General features: G+C 50.1%; 1 protein-coding gene across 1 annotated transcript in view; it reads left to right on the top strand.

Annotated features, from left to right (window-relative positions):
* The window catches only part of KSR2 (kinase suppressor of ras 2), a 368,992-nt gene that overhangs the window by 269,231 nt on the left and 84,728 nt on the right, over positions 1 to 15,033 (top strand). The window lies entirely within an intron of this gene.

Here is a 15,033-nt window from a genome sequence, read left to right as displayed (position 1 = left end):
CAAAGTGCAAAGACGTCGACGCCTGCTCCAAGGTAAGAGGTATAGATCAGGCCCGTGAATGTGCTTCCTCGGAGTCATCAATCCTGCCTTTGTTTTGCACATAAGCGAGAATGATCACACGGAACAAATCCATCATTAGACTGTGTTCCTTCCCGCAAGAACAGGAGCGCCAGGTAGAGGAGAGGGAGGGAGGGTGTGGCCCAGGGGCACAGTCGGAGCCAAACTCCGCCGAGAATGGGGGCAGGTGTCAGAGCACACAGGCCCTGAAAGCCCATCTGATTGCACCCGCACCCACCCTTCCCGCCCAGATCCCACGCCCCTTCCTCTCGCCACCGGCCGCCAGTCCCGTGGCTTTTGAAAAACCTGGGAAGATTGCACCTTAGGAGTCGGGGTGCTGACGTCGACGAGAACCGGGAGCCCGGGGCTGCTGCGTTGCGAATTTATGTTTTTTTCCTCTTTGATTTTTGTCATCAGACCGTCTTTGAGCGTTGGCCCTGAGTTCCTTTTCGGGTTCAGACCCATTTCTCGATGATGATGACGTTTTGTCCTCGGTTACAGGGGGCTGAGTCACCGCACCCGGACTGGCCTCGGGAGGCCCACCGGAGTGACAGGCTCAGGCACCGTGGCCCCCAGTTTCCCTCCAGGCCTGCATAATATAGGAGGGGCTCTTTGTGCCATTTCCTTGTTCACCATCCCTTATAAAAAGTCTCTGCCCTCGTGGTCACCTTCCAACCCACTCGCTTGATGAGTTGCTGGCACTGCGGTGCGGAGTACGGAGACATCGAGTGTCGTCTTCGGTGGCTTCCGTTCTTCCTGTGCATTCTTGGTGTTTTGGATCTAGGGCGGTGGTTCTCATTGAGGAAAATGTGGCCCCACCGCCCCACCACCACCAAAGGACATCTGGCAATGTTTGGAGACAGTTTTTCTTGGTCGCAGCTGGGGGACTGGGTGCTGCTGGCACGGAGCAGGTAGAGGCCAGGGGTGCTGTCCAGCATGCTACGATGCACAGCACGGCCCCCGATGGCAGTAGTGCTGAGGTTGAGAAACTGATTTAGATCCGCGGTTCTCGAAGTTTGGATGCAAGAACAGCATCAACGGGAATTGTTAGAAATGCATATTTTCCGTCTCCACCGCAGAACCACTGAATCGGCAACGCTGGGGCAGGGGTCTGGCCATTGTGGCTTTTAACGAGCCCTCCAGGGGACCCTGATGCGTGAAGTTAGAGGACCGGGGACCTGGAGTCATGAGTTCTGTAAAAGGCTCAGAGCGGCGGCTGCAGGCACAGGTCTCATTCGATGGCCGGGACGCTGCTGGGACTCTAGAGCCGCCTTCTCAGTCATTGCCGCTCTCTGTCCCCTGTGAGGTTGCGTCCAGTTTCAAATAGCTAACCCTCAACATCAGTGTTGGACAGTCTTGTGCCCATCTGAGAGGCCAAAGAACTTTCTAGATAAATTAAAACACTGCTAAATCTATTAGAGGTGAGAGCACGCCTTTGGTTTCTCTGGCTGGCACCTTCCCTTGTGGACTTGGCCGATTAAATCCCTTATTTCTAGGAAGGGGTGGGGGTGGGGGGAGGATTTCCTTCGTTTTGACTTTCATGGAATGTGGAATCCTGCTCACAGACATTCCCAGGCCCGCCTTGTCGCTTAAGCCTGCTAGATCACATAGACGACAAACAGATGTTTCGTTTCCTGCGACAGATTCCTGAGAAGAGCAGAAATGGCAAGAAATTGCCCGATTTCCCACTGACTCTTTGTGTTGAACAAGTTACTGGACTTCTCTGACCTGCAGTTTTCTCTTCTGTGAAATAGGATATAACCCTGGTTCTCTCGGGTTGCCGGGAGGATCCTGAACAGAAAATGCCAGGCGTGGCGTGGACTTCAAGATTAACAAATGCACCGTTTGTGCCTCTTATTTGAAAGAGTTGGGAGGTCTGTGGCGGCGTGGGCTCCCATAGCTTTATCATAAAGTTAGTGATTGAAAGCGACACAAATGTACTTTTTTTATAGTGCTAGAGGTCAGAAATCCAAAATTCGTCTTGTAGGGCTAAAAATCAAGGTTGGGGAAGGGCTGCTTCCTTCTAGAGACTTGAGAATCTGTTTCCTCCCTTTTCCAGTTTCAGAGGCTAGTGCCCCTACATCACTTTTTCTTCCCTGTGTCCTGTTGTGGTCACACCCCCTTCTTCTTCCTTTGACCATCCCGCCTGTCTTTTATAAGAATCTGTGATTACATTTCGTGCTCACCTGGCTAATCCAGGCTAATCTCCCCATAACAAGACCCTTAGTTTAATCAGACCTGCAAAGTCCCTTTTACCATACAAAGTGACATTCGCAGGCCGCGGGGATTAGGACCTGGGTATCTTGGGTCGGGGGAGGATTCATCAGTCTGCCGCGGTGACTACAGTCATGGCCGACTCTTGTAAATAAACTCCTTTGTAGGAGACCAAGAGCGGAAAGGCCCTGCCACTGTGTTTGGTCACAAGGTGATGTATGGGTAGATGTTCTTTGGTGCTGCCCCAAAGCCTGTGGTAGGTGGCAAGAGGCGTATACTGCCCAGTGGTCCTCAGAGTGGGCGCCTAACCCAGCCTGGGAATTATCAGCAATGCAGAGTCTCAGGCCCTGCTCGGATTTAACTGCACGAGATACACCAGTGGCAGGGCCCGGGCATCTGTATTTTAACAAGCTCTCCAGGCGATTTCGGTGCATTCTCAAATGTATTTTAATGGCTTTATGGAGATCTAATTCATATACTACAAAGTTTACCCTTTTAAAATAATTCGGTGGTTTTTTGAGGCTATTCCCAGAGTTGGGCAACCATCATTATGACCCAATTCCAGAACATTTTCATCACCCTAAAAGAAATCCCATACCCATTAGCTGTCACTTTCTATTGCCCACCTCCCCACCCCGGGCCGTGGGCAACCGGTAATCTACCTTCTGTCTCTACAGATTGTTCCTGGCGTCGGGGGCTTTCTGTGTCCTGTCTATACTGAGAACGCCGCTCACTGATAAACCACGGCCCTGTTGTGGCAAAGGTCCCCTGCTCCCAGAGATCCCACTTTCAGGACTGCAGTGGGGACTTGTCACAACCCCATCACCTCAGCAGGCTTCCTGGCCCCATTTAGGGACGCCCTGGAATATGGACGCACAGCAGGGACCTTGAATATGATGGGTCACAGGGCTGTCCCCACTGTGTCTGCAAACTACAGACGGCGGGACCCCTCTGAGCCTCAGGAAACTGAGCGTGGGAGTGGATCCACTGCCCCACTTTCAGGCCCCACGATGCCTGGTGTCCTGGGTTTCTTAAAGTCTGACCGGGGTCTCTTGCAGCAAGCTCGTCTGTTCTGCCCCGAGGAGTGCACTTAGGCAGTAAATTCCCCGGAATGACTCTGTGCGGGCACTTCTCAGCAGCCCTTTGTTCTTCGGACAATTAACTGCCACCGCACATTAACTACAGGGCGGCTGCATAATTAATAAACACCACATTTCCATTGGGGGAAGGATTTCAGCTCGGACAACTCCGAATGGCTCTGATTTAAGATCCATAAACGCAGTTCAAGGCAATAAATATGTAAGTAATTGATGATGCAGTGTGCGAGGGACTTAAGACCCATCCATCACACCCGGGCAAGCAAGGGCTGTAGACACGCTCTGAGGACAGGATGATGCAGGGGGACAAATGGCTGGAGAGACCCAGACAGTTCTGCTCTCTGCATAAGTCACCGTAGCTTCTCTGCAGAGTCACGGCCGTCTTCCCCAAAGAGCCTCTTCCCATGTTTTGTTTTCTCCGGCGAGGAGGAAAGGCAGCTCAGGAGCGCTGGATTGATCTCGCGCATATCTGCCTCTCATTGCACCCCTACTGTGTGCCAGGCACTTGCTTCGTATTCCAGCGCGTAGGCAGTGCGGAACTCTGCAAGGTGAATTGCATCACCCTCGGTTTACAGGGAAGGAGGTCTGCAGCGGGGAAGACACAGAGCACAGGGCAAGCCAGGGCAGAGCCAAGGATCTGGCTGAGGTCTGCACCTGCAAATTAATTCCATTTTCCCATTCTGCCTCTCAGGCAAAAGAGGAGGTTTGCGCCCCCCCGGTTGCCAGGATTGCGGGACGTGCAATCCACAAATGAGCCCTTTCGCCAATTTCTGGGTCCAGATGTCAAGCCCAGCTTGCAGATTCCGGGCTGTGGTCTGCGTGTCTCCCACCTCCCCTGCCCACGCCTGTCAAGCGATCGCTGTCTCTGCTGGTTTATTTCATCGTGAGGCCATTTACAATTGAAATTGATGGAGCACAGGGCTGGCTGTTTTCTTCCCTTCACGGGGACGTTTCTGGCGATGGCAGCGTGGGGCTGCTGTCTGTCAACTCTTGTTTTGTCCTCATTTAAGCCTGAGCCAGCCGGGATGAGCCAGCTCCTTCTAATTAGCATTTTCCTTTGGGTCAAGGAGACAGGTCCTGTGTCTGTGAGGGTCGAGGTGGCTCTGCACTGCCACTCCGGCATCTCTGGGTCTTCAGGCTGCCCAGATCCCCCAAGGACACCTTCCTTAGGTGACCTCTGAGCCTCCGTTTCCCCATTTGTAAAGTAGGGTCGTTCGTACGCACTTCCTAGGGTAGATTCTTTGTTTGTTCATTCATTCATTCGTGCAGTACATGTTACCGCAGACTCCACTCTGGGCCGTCATCGCTGCGCTAGTTGCCAAGGCCACAGGAAGGAATGAAACAGACTCGGTTGCTATAAAGAGTCAACCGGATAATGACCGGAAAGCCCTTAGGCCAGTCCCGTGGTCCCCAGTCTTGTCTGCGCATTAAATTACCTGGAGGCCTTAGCATTTCCCAAGTCAGGCTATACCCCAGCACAGTTAAATCAGGGGTTAACAAACTTTTTATTAAAGAGCCAGATAGTAAATATTTTAGGCTTTATACCCCATAGGGTGGTTTGTGTTGTCACTGCCCAACTCCGCCTTTATAGCCGTAGAAAAACGAGCATGGCCGTGTGCCAATAAAACTTTGTTTACAAAAACAGGCTGGCCCATGGCCCATCGTTTGCGGACCTCTGAATTAAATCCCAGTGGGGCTGGGGTGGCACGGGCATTCAATAGGCTGGCAGTCTGGGGAACGGAACCACTGACGTGGGCAGCGCCTGGCCCATTTTGGCTAACAGCACTATCAGAAGTTAAGTAACTGTCCCAGTTAAGAGGCAAAACCAGGACAATACCCCTCGTCTTTCTAACTCTATTCTTTTGACCGCTCTGCTTCTCTGTTAAGCTCTCAAGGCCTCAGTGTTTTCATCTGCAAAATGGGATCAAGACTAGCCCTCTCCATCGCAGGTGTCTGGGAAGACCGAATGTTAAGGCGACATACGTGACAAGTCTGCCCTTGTGGGGGACTCTGCCAAGGGTGCCCATTGTGAGTGGGGGTCAGGAGGAGTTGAACACGCTCTATGGGTCCTGATGCCAGTGACCGGGGGCGCTCTGGGGCCCTGAGTGGACAGGAAAGCGGGGAGAGGTTGGGGAGAGGACGTGCACGAGCTTCGTTTGGTCAGCCACGCCAGCTGAGCTTTCAGCCCCACGGCAGAGGCAGGGAGCTGGGCTGGAGGTGCAGGTGGGAGGTCGGGGCAGTGAGGGGCTCCTGGCTTCACAGGACCCCCGACTGGCCCAGGCCCTGCAGGACGTGGGCAAGCGAAGCCTCCGTCTGGGGAGTCGAGCTGTCGGCCTGTCGTCGCTAGAGTTGGCGGGAGCGGTCCCTCACCTGTCACCAAACTGCAGGTGCTCATGGCGGGGGGGGCGGGGGGGGTGGCAGGGAGAGAGGACAGGTAAGCAGAGGCTGTCCCTGTGATGAGGCGAGTGGCCCAGAGAGAGGCACAGCAGGGGCGTCCTCTGTCCCTGTGCATTCAGGGAGGGCTTCCTGGAGGCGCCCCGCCTGCGCTGGATCTTGGAGGAAGACTTGGCATTGAGTCAGGCAGGCTGGGAGAAGCGGAGGCTGGGGAAGTGGGGCAGAAGAATATTCTAGACGGAGAACATCTTCAAAGGTGAGAGGTGTGCAGTAGCAGATCCGTGTCATGATGTGGGTGTAACTCGGGGAGGGCCAGACAGCGATTTTAAGCTACGGAGCGAGTGGCCCGTAGCTCGGTCATGCTGCTTTCTCAGATAACACAGGGCCTTTCTTCCTCTTTGGCTTGGGATCAGCATAGTCTTCCTCCCCATCTGACCTTTTTCTCTTGGTCACTCAAGTAGATACGACACTACGGTGGACGTCTTTGAGACAGTGATTTAGGACAGTCCAAGTTTAGACGAACCCCTGGGGTGGAGAGACCCCTGCCATAATGCCACCTGCCGGGAACGTCGGGTCTGCCCTCAGATCACATTTAAGTGACTTCCCCCCACCCCACCAAGCATCACACATTATTTCCTTATTGATAATTTATCTCACAAGCACTTCCCAATCAAACCAAGGCGGATCTATTATCCTGGTACATTCTTCTGGATTTCTGGATGTTAACAGTTTATTTCCTTTTTTGTTTTTTAATTTTGTTATCTTATCACACAAAGTGACTTTGACATTTCAGGATGTTCCCCTCCTCTCCATAGCAGTAAAATTATATAGAGGGGAAATTCTAGGGGAAGGTTTGGGGTAGGCATGTAAGGGGAGGGAGAAAGGTCAGTTTCCTAATGCATCCCATCTTTAGATTCGAGGGAAGATTGATAATGAATGACACGCCCCTCTTTAATCTATGGGGTTGTGTCCTGTCCCATGCCCCCCATTTGTCACCACTGTCCCCAGATCCCCTGCCCGCACACCCAACCCACTGTTACCATCCTGGATTCTCCATCTGTCATTCCCACAAGGAAGGTAATTACTCGTGTGGTACCCAGGTCTCTCATTGTTTGGTTACAAGGTTAAAAATCTCTGATATACTTTAATAAATTCAGTAGTGAGCGCATTATAAAATGTAATTAAATGCCTCAGCCATCTTCCCTTCCTTTACTGGCAGTGACACTTAATTGAGGCCATCTGAGAGGGCTGAGATACATCACAGGTGACGACTCCAGGGTGTGCATTTCTCACGGGGGTGGGGGGGAGAGCCATGTTACCGCTGTCCACGCGTGTGATTTAGGGCCAATTGAGGGGACCCCAGCCTGGTGGTTACCTGCCAGGACTCAGACATGAGGCCGTGACGGTCTTTTAAAAAGGGGAGAGCATAGGCTGAGTGCGGTGGCTCACGCCTGTAGTCCCGGCACTTTGGGAGGCCAAGGTGGGAGGATGGCTTGAGGCCAGGAGTTCGAGACCAGCCTGGGCAACATAGAGACCCTCCCCCAACTCTACAAAAAAAATAAGAAAAATTAGCCGGGCATGGTTTGCACCTGGAGTCCCAGCTACTCAGGAGGCTGAGGCAGGAGGATTGCTGGAGCCCGGGAGTTCGAGGCTGCCATGAGCTATGATCACACTATTGCACTCCAGCCTGGGTGACAGAGCAAGACCCTATCTCTAAAAAGAAAAATAAAAATAGAAAGGGGAGAGTGATTCTGGGAGGGGATGTTAGAATAAATACATTTACATATTCTCACTGGATCCAGAAAGTGTTTCTGGTTTAGCATCACCGTTTGCAACTTTTTACCCAGGGTGGGGCCATGTGTAACAGGTAGGTGAAGGAGGAGAATGGTGACGGCGACTCCCCTGTGACCTCTCTCCTCCCGTGCTCTGCGCCATCCTGCCTCTGGCCCTCACGTTCCAGCCCCCATCTTCTCTGTTGCCATTTGTGCAGTGCTCTCTCCGTTCACCTGTCCCGCTGCCGAGATGGGCTTCCACCTGGAGACGCTCCCAGCAGGACACTTCCTCCACCCCCCCTGGCCACCTGGCCACCCTCGCCCCCTGCGGTTGTAACTGACCCGTCTTCCAGGTCTTTGCTCTCCGCTAAAGGGACAGCTAGAAAATCCCATTCATGGTCCAGACAGAAGCTATGAGAGGGGAGACTTCACTTCCCTCTTTCTCTACCCCCAAAAGTTGACTTGATTTTAGCAGGTGTGTGTAAGCACAGACATTGCCTCTCGTGGATTATTCTGCTGGTGACAGTGAGGGGTGGGAAGAACAGGAGCTCAGGGTGAGCTCTCGGCCGGGCTGCCCGCGGTCCTCCTCTCCCTGGCCGGTCCTTTCCGTAAAATGAGGATGGAAACGACAGCCCCTACGGAGTGCTAGCATTCAGCGAACAGAGGAGTGACACCAAGTGTCACCCTTATCCTTCCAAGGATTCGCACCGTGGAAGTGGCAGAAGTGGGTCTTGAACCTAGGCCTTCTGGCTCCAAGAGAAGAAGGAAAAAAAAAGTCTTTCTGCTAATCGGCCAAGGAAATGAGTTTCACACAGGTCTAAATCCGGGGTTGGCACGGTTTTTCTATAAAAGGCTAGGTAATAAGTAGTTTTGGCTTTGGGGACCGCATTGTCCCTGTCGCGGCTACTCCCGCTTGCTGGCGTAGCGCGAAATCAGCCTTAGCGTGTCGAGGAGAGGCGTGGCGGTGTGCCAATCAGACTCTATTTACAAAACCAGATGATGGGCTGGGTTTGGCCTCAGGGTTGAGTTTGCCAACCCCCGCTATAAATAAGCCCTAGTTCACCGAGAGCTTTAGCACGTTCCAACGGGCGCGTTAATTCCACGGGCAGAGAGAGGATGACAAAAACAACAACAGCAGTGACACATCGGGCGCTCAGCTGAGTGCCGCTCCAAGCGTATTACCCCGACTAATCTTCCTAACGACCCCATGAGGGAGATATCATGGCCCTCTTTTGATAGGAGATAAACTGAGGCTCCGAGATGTGGGAGAAGCCAGGGTCCCATGGCGCCTAAGTGTGTGTTTGTTCAATGACATATGCCACTCTGTCTCCAAAGGCGGTCCACACTCAAAGCCTCGTCTCCAGATTAAACCACCACGTGCACGGGTGGGTCCAACCCTGATCCCTCCATTCCTGCAGCGGTCTCGCTCCCAGGCAGGAACTGAGGCCGTAGCCTCAATAGCTTCCCCGCTGCCCTTGGTTTTGCCTCAATGCCGTGGGCCACCCCAAGGGATTCCTTCGAAATCCCTGTAGAGGTTCTCTTCCTTCGAGAGTGCACATCAGTACCCTTGCACACACCTGGAGTCTCTGATCACCGTCAGTCCCCTCTGCCTTGTTTCCTACCCCAGGCGGTGGCACCAAAGCCCACCCTCGTCTACCTGCCAGTGCCCACGAGGTTCCCTGGAATTGGTCCCCGTAGCCATCAAGGGGCCCCAGATGATGACGTTTCAATCTTGGGAAGTGGGTTGTCATCATCTCAGGGAGAAAATTATGTCCAGATCTGAGAAGAAATTCGGCTTAGCCCAGCAGCAGCGTAGAGCTGTAACCTTTAAAGACAGCACTTAATTAAAATGCCTTTAGATCTGATGCATTTGAACTGGATATTAAAACAACTAGAGTTATCCCCTGCTATGTGAATAATAATATCATGAGCGACTTTAGCTGAGGATTGCTTGGCACCTTGGATAAAGCAGTGGGGTTTTAGCCGGTGACTTGCCTGTCACCCAAAACTGCATACAAGAAAAGTTTAATGGTCCGAGTTTTATTACCTTCGGATATCTTCGGGCCTGCAGAGTTTGCTACTTGATTGACATGCAGGGCCACTGCTAAATTCTCACTTGGTCGTGTCCCTGGGGAACTTCCAGCCCCTCTGTGGCATTTCTGAAGAGGAGCTCTTGGGTTTGACTGTCCTAACTCAAACCTCAGCTCGACCACCCGAGCTGGAATTATGGAGCTTAAATGAAATAATACATCTGAATCACATAATCTACGTCCTGCCACACAGTGGGCACTCAGTAAATGTTAGCTGTTATTATTAATAAAAGGATGTGCTCAGAGGTCTTTATTTCCATGGAAACACTTAAGGATAGGGTAGTTCCTCATCTCTCCAAGGGAGTTTAAAGACTCAGAGACTCTGCTAGTTTCTTGTGGTCCTTTCCAAATCTGGGGAATGGCACGACTTTTAAAATAATTCTTTTCTTCGTTTTTTTTTTTTTTTCCTTTTTGTTCCAGATTTATTGCGGAACTACCTAAAGTAATTTTTACATTTATCTCAGAAGGGGACAGGACGTAGGAATGAGTAGCAAGGCTTTAGTTTTATGGGAAACTGAGTTCCACTCTCAATACGGTGGACTTTAGCTATATGACTTTGAACAATTTATTCTCAGTTTCCTTATCTCTAAGCTGGAGATACAAATTCCTAGGGTTGTGCGGATTCAGTGAAGAAACGGCTGCAAGATATGTACAGTGAATAAGACCAGGCGTTGCTCTCATGCCGGGCAGCGGGCTGAATACCGTGTGCATTTTCTCACTTAGTTCAAACAGTCCTACGAGGAACTGTGATCTACTCCCATTTTTTTTTGTGTGTGTGACAACACTGAAGCTCATGGGACTGTCACTCACCCAAGGACACCCAAGAGGTCACATCCCAGCTCAATTTGCCATCTGTAAAATGGAGATAAATGTATATGTCCTTCCCTACCATGCAAGAGGATTTTAAGGATAAATCAGTTCAGATTTGCTCCAAATCTCACGAAGGGTATCTCTAAGATCTCCCAAGACTATGTCAATTTTTAGGTAACCAGTGAAACAACAGTTTTAGCCAGGACTGATTATTGGTTCATTCATTTGTTGAACTCGCATTTATTCTTTGAGCAGATCCTGAGCTGGTCCCTGGGGGACATAATGATAATCGAGACCCAGGCCCAGCCCACAAAAAGCTCTCAGCCTAGTGCTGTTGGTCCCCATAGTAGTTAAATTGCAAAAAATAAATTTTTAAACTCTGTGTTGCCTTATTCCCATGGCTACCTCTTTATGCTTCCCTGCTTGGGTTTGGAAATGCATATCCCATGACAGTTTCTTAAGGAATTGTCCCCAAAGATCAGTCTGTGCCATATCAGATATTCCAGTGCTTCATGTCGTTGGGTTTCAGACAAAACACTTCTCCACACTCTCCTTTATGGCCAAGGGGGGGAATGAAATATCCTGTTGGTTTCTGGGGAAAAAAAAACAGCACAGGCTGTGGGGCCAGTGAGCACCCCCTTGCTTTCCCAGGGACACTGAAGGGTGATAGGGGGTGGAATTTTTATTGGGGGCTGCGGGAGGGATCATGACAGCTCAGGAGGGAAGATCTGGCTGGGAGACGAAATGGCCTTGGAAGGGTTAGAGCTGATGCTCTGGACCAGGGTAGGGGTAGAAGGATGGGGGTGGGGCAGTGGGGAGGCCCTGCCCAGCATGCTGTCCTCCCCTCGGCCGCCAGGGGGAGCTCTGGAACCCACGTGGCCCAGCGCAGCATCCTGCTTCCCTCCTAATGCACTTCCGGGTTCCCACTTAGCCTTGTAGACAGTTGCTTATCTGTTCTGAGCCTCAGTGTTCCCATCTGTGAAATAGAGATGAATTTGGCTGCTGTTTATTGAGCTCTGGCCCTGCGACCTGAATTTAAAAAATCCCAATTCTGGCATTTACTTGCCGTAGGACCTTGGGCAAGAGGGACACCTTTTTGGATTTCCTTGTCGAAACGGGGCTCATGATAACAGGTGTGTATAGACACGGTAGTGTTTGTATGAAATGGGATAATTTATGCGAAGGGCTTGGTTGGCAATGGTGCTTGGCACGTGGTCACAATAGAAAGCAGATGTATGATTATTTTCTCATTTCTTGTTTTCTTATTATTATTTCTTCTCTTCTTCTCCCCCCCCCCTTTCTCTTCCTCTTCCTTCGGGTTTATCATCAGCCATTTTTACCTGTGTCTCTGTGTATAGCCTCATACGTTTTGCCCACACCTGGCTCATCTGGTAGCCAGATTTTGAAATTACCAGGTTGGAGCCTGAGTTTTTCATTATGAAGGTCTGCACGGGATGGATGCTTTGTTAATATTGGTTCCATCTGTCTGGCCTTCTGTTTGTCCCTCGGACTCCCAAGTTGTTTCCAAAGGCTCCAGGTCTACCCTGCCTCTATGCACATTTCTGCGTGGTGGCATTTCTCAGAAGGCACCAACAGCCAGGACCCTCTGCAGGGAGACAATAAACCGCCCTCCCTCCACCTCTTTCCCTTTCCGTGCACTAGAAATGAAAATATGTAAGAAGAAATGTCGATCATTTTTACCCCTGAGAGTGCAGGCACTGGAGATGTACAAAATCCTGCCTCTGTGTGTCTGCATGACTTGTTATCAGAAAATTAGAGGAGAAAAGAAGCTTTTGTTCAGCTATGGAGACATCTTAATAGGTGCTTTGATTGTTAAACAGAAGTTTCTCTATCAGTGTAATTGCTATAAATGTTGTTTGCCTTCTCTGTTATGATAAAGCCCGGATTTTCATAGATTTTTCCCCCCTTCCTTTTCAACAGTTTCCCTTTGCTTTAAGGCTTGCATTAGCAAGTTTAATAAAACCCAAATGAAGAAAGTAAAGAGACGATCTCAAAGTTCAAATCTTCATGCCCACGGACGCAGCCACGGGGGGGAGGTTATTATTGCTTAAGACTGACGAGGCTGCAGCCACTTAATGTAATTGACAGAATTCGCCCCTTCAACCAGATATCGGGAAATGAAACCAACTACCAAACTTAATTACATCTACTTTTTTGAAAAGGTGCTGTAATGGAGAATAACAGAATAACTCGGATATGAATCTAAAATAGTAGAATGTGCTTATAATAAAATAGGATTTGCTCTCTGCTTACTTAAGCTTCGGAAGCACTATCTGGTGGTTTTTCTCATTTTCTTTTCTGGAAGGGTGGTGGGGAGGGGGGGGTTGGCTAGAGAAGTGGAGAAACATCTAGATCAGGAATTCTTAACCTTGGCACTATTGACATTTTGGGCCATCGAATTCTTTATTATGGGAATCTGTCCTGTAATCCCTGGCCTTTCCCCACTAAATGCTAGTAGCACACATGCACACCCAGTGTGGCAACCAGAAACGTCCCCAGAGATTGCCAAATATCCCCTGCGGGGCAACAGCACCTCTGGTTGAGAACACCGGTACAGGTGCTCCTGGAGGACTTTGGAACAATTGCAGAGTTAGTTCTTGAAATTCTGCTGGTGCCTGGCTGTGTGGCCTTGAGCAAATCGCTGCAGCTCTCTGAGCTCCTTTGTCTTCCTTTGTGCAGTGGGAATAATGAAAGCACTGACTGCTCATAGGCGTAGCTTCCAGGTAAAAAATGCACAGCAGAATGCCTAGCACATGTTTAGTAATCAATAAATTCAGTGTTTCTATTATAATAACCTCGGATTCAGCAAACATGAATTAAGTACTGTAGCACCCACTTTGCCCCAGGCACTATGATATAAGGTGCTGATGCAAAGATGGGACGTGAGGGTACTACCTTATTCTTTACCCATGGCAGACATTGCTAATCGATTTCAGTGCTCTTTCCCATTGAGCCTCAGAATCCTTCTCAACACTTTCTAAATCCTTCTCAACCTTTCTAAACGGTCACTACTAGTGGCCCATGAGATGCAGCCCATTCGTTAGGCACTCTTGGTTTTGTAGATTACTCATGAGGAGGCTGGACTTCCCTCCCATCTCCACCCACCCCCAGCACCGGAGAGAGCACCTTAAGGTGCTAACAGGTAGCAAGCGAGCACCTTAAGGTGCTAACAGGTAGCAGGCATCCTTCCCTGCACATCTGACTTCAATCCCCAAAGGAGGCAGGAGTGGAAAGAAGGCTCTCTTTTCTTTGATTGTTTTTCTTTCTTGTCTTTTTCGTTTCCCTTAGAAACTGAAACAAGTAGTAAAATGGGCTTGAGCTGGATGACATTTAGTTTTTAGTTCAACTAGAGGAATTCCAAAGGCTTATAATTCTGATTGATATATCATGCTGTCTCTGCCTTGGGTTTTCTCTGCCCTTCGGGGCTCGGGAAATCATTAGCTTTCTCAAAAAGGGTCCCAGCTTTACAGGGGCAGAATTAGGATTTCTGGAAACAGCTTTCAGATGGCTTCAGACAGTGTCATCAGACAGAGGAGAGGAGTGAGTAGGTTGGGGGTTAAATGCTCCCGATAGGTTCTGACATGCCCGGCTCCCCGATGAGAGTTCCTCTCCATAACAATTGCTGTGAAAAATGAGGCGTGCATCTGCAGCTCCGAAAATGGGGAGCTGGCTCCATCCATCTGGCCTGAGAAATGAGAACTGGCGTGTGGGTCAGGCACTTGCTGCTTGTCTCCCTAGCTGGTGGAGATTTCACAGGCGGCACTAGTTCATTTCTGCTGTTGTTTCACACCTCTCCGGGGCCTTTGAGGTCTGCCAGGAGGGTGGTGTGGGCAGCTGAGCAGTAGGGTAAGGGTGGGGGCTGGTGCTCAGGGTCTGCAAAAGACCCGGAACTCAGTCAGTGCTGGAGTGAGTGTGATAGTGCAGTTTGCTGGGATTTAACCCAAGGCATGAAAGGAAAGACCAGATGGGAACTGACACCTAGTCTCAAGTGTGCATAGTTTACTGTTTCTTCCTTATCCCATCCACCCATCAATCCATCCACTCATCTATTTACTCACCTACCCATCTGTCCATCTACCCACATGTACAACCATTCATCCACCCACCTATCCACCCCCCTATCCATCCATCCATGCATCCATCCACCCACCTATCCACCCCCCATCCATCTACCTATCTATCCATCCCCTCACATGTACAACCATTCATCTACCTACCTATCCACCCACCTATCCATCCACCCCACATCCATCAACCTCCCCATCCATCCACCCCCCATCCATCTACCTATCCATCCATCCACTCACTCACCCACCTGTCCACCTATCCATTCAACTCCCTACCCATCCATCCTCTCATCCATCCATCCACTTATTCTAGCATAACTTTAGGTGGTACCTGGTTGGGCATCTTTTAAATAATTATAATACACAGTAAGTGACATGGCTTTCCATAGAGAGTTTGCTCTTAAAATAAATGTATTGAAACAAAAAGATGAGGTCAACCTAAAACGTTAAGTAAATAACTTCACAGTGGTCCAGAGCCATGGCAAAAATTAAGAACATGATACTTGCATGA

The sequence above is a fragment of the Microcebus murinus genome, chromosome 22, assembly GCF_040939455.1.
Source record: "Microcebus murinus isolate Inina chromosome 22, M.murinus_Inina_mat1.0, whole genome shotgun sequence".
Lineage (NCBI taxonomy): Eukaryota > Metazoa > Chordata > Mammalia > Primates > Cheirogaleidae > Microcebus > Microcebus murinus.
This window is presented reverse-complemented; position numbering and strand designations above follow the sequence as displayed.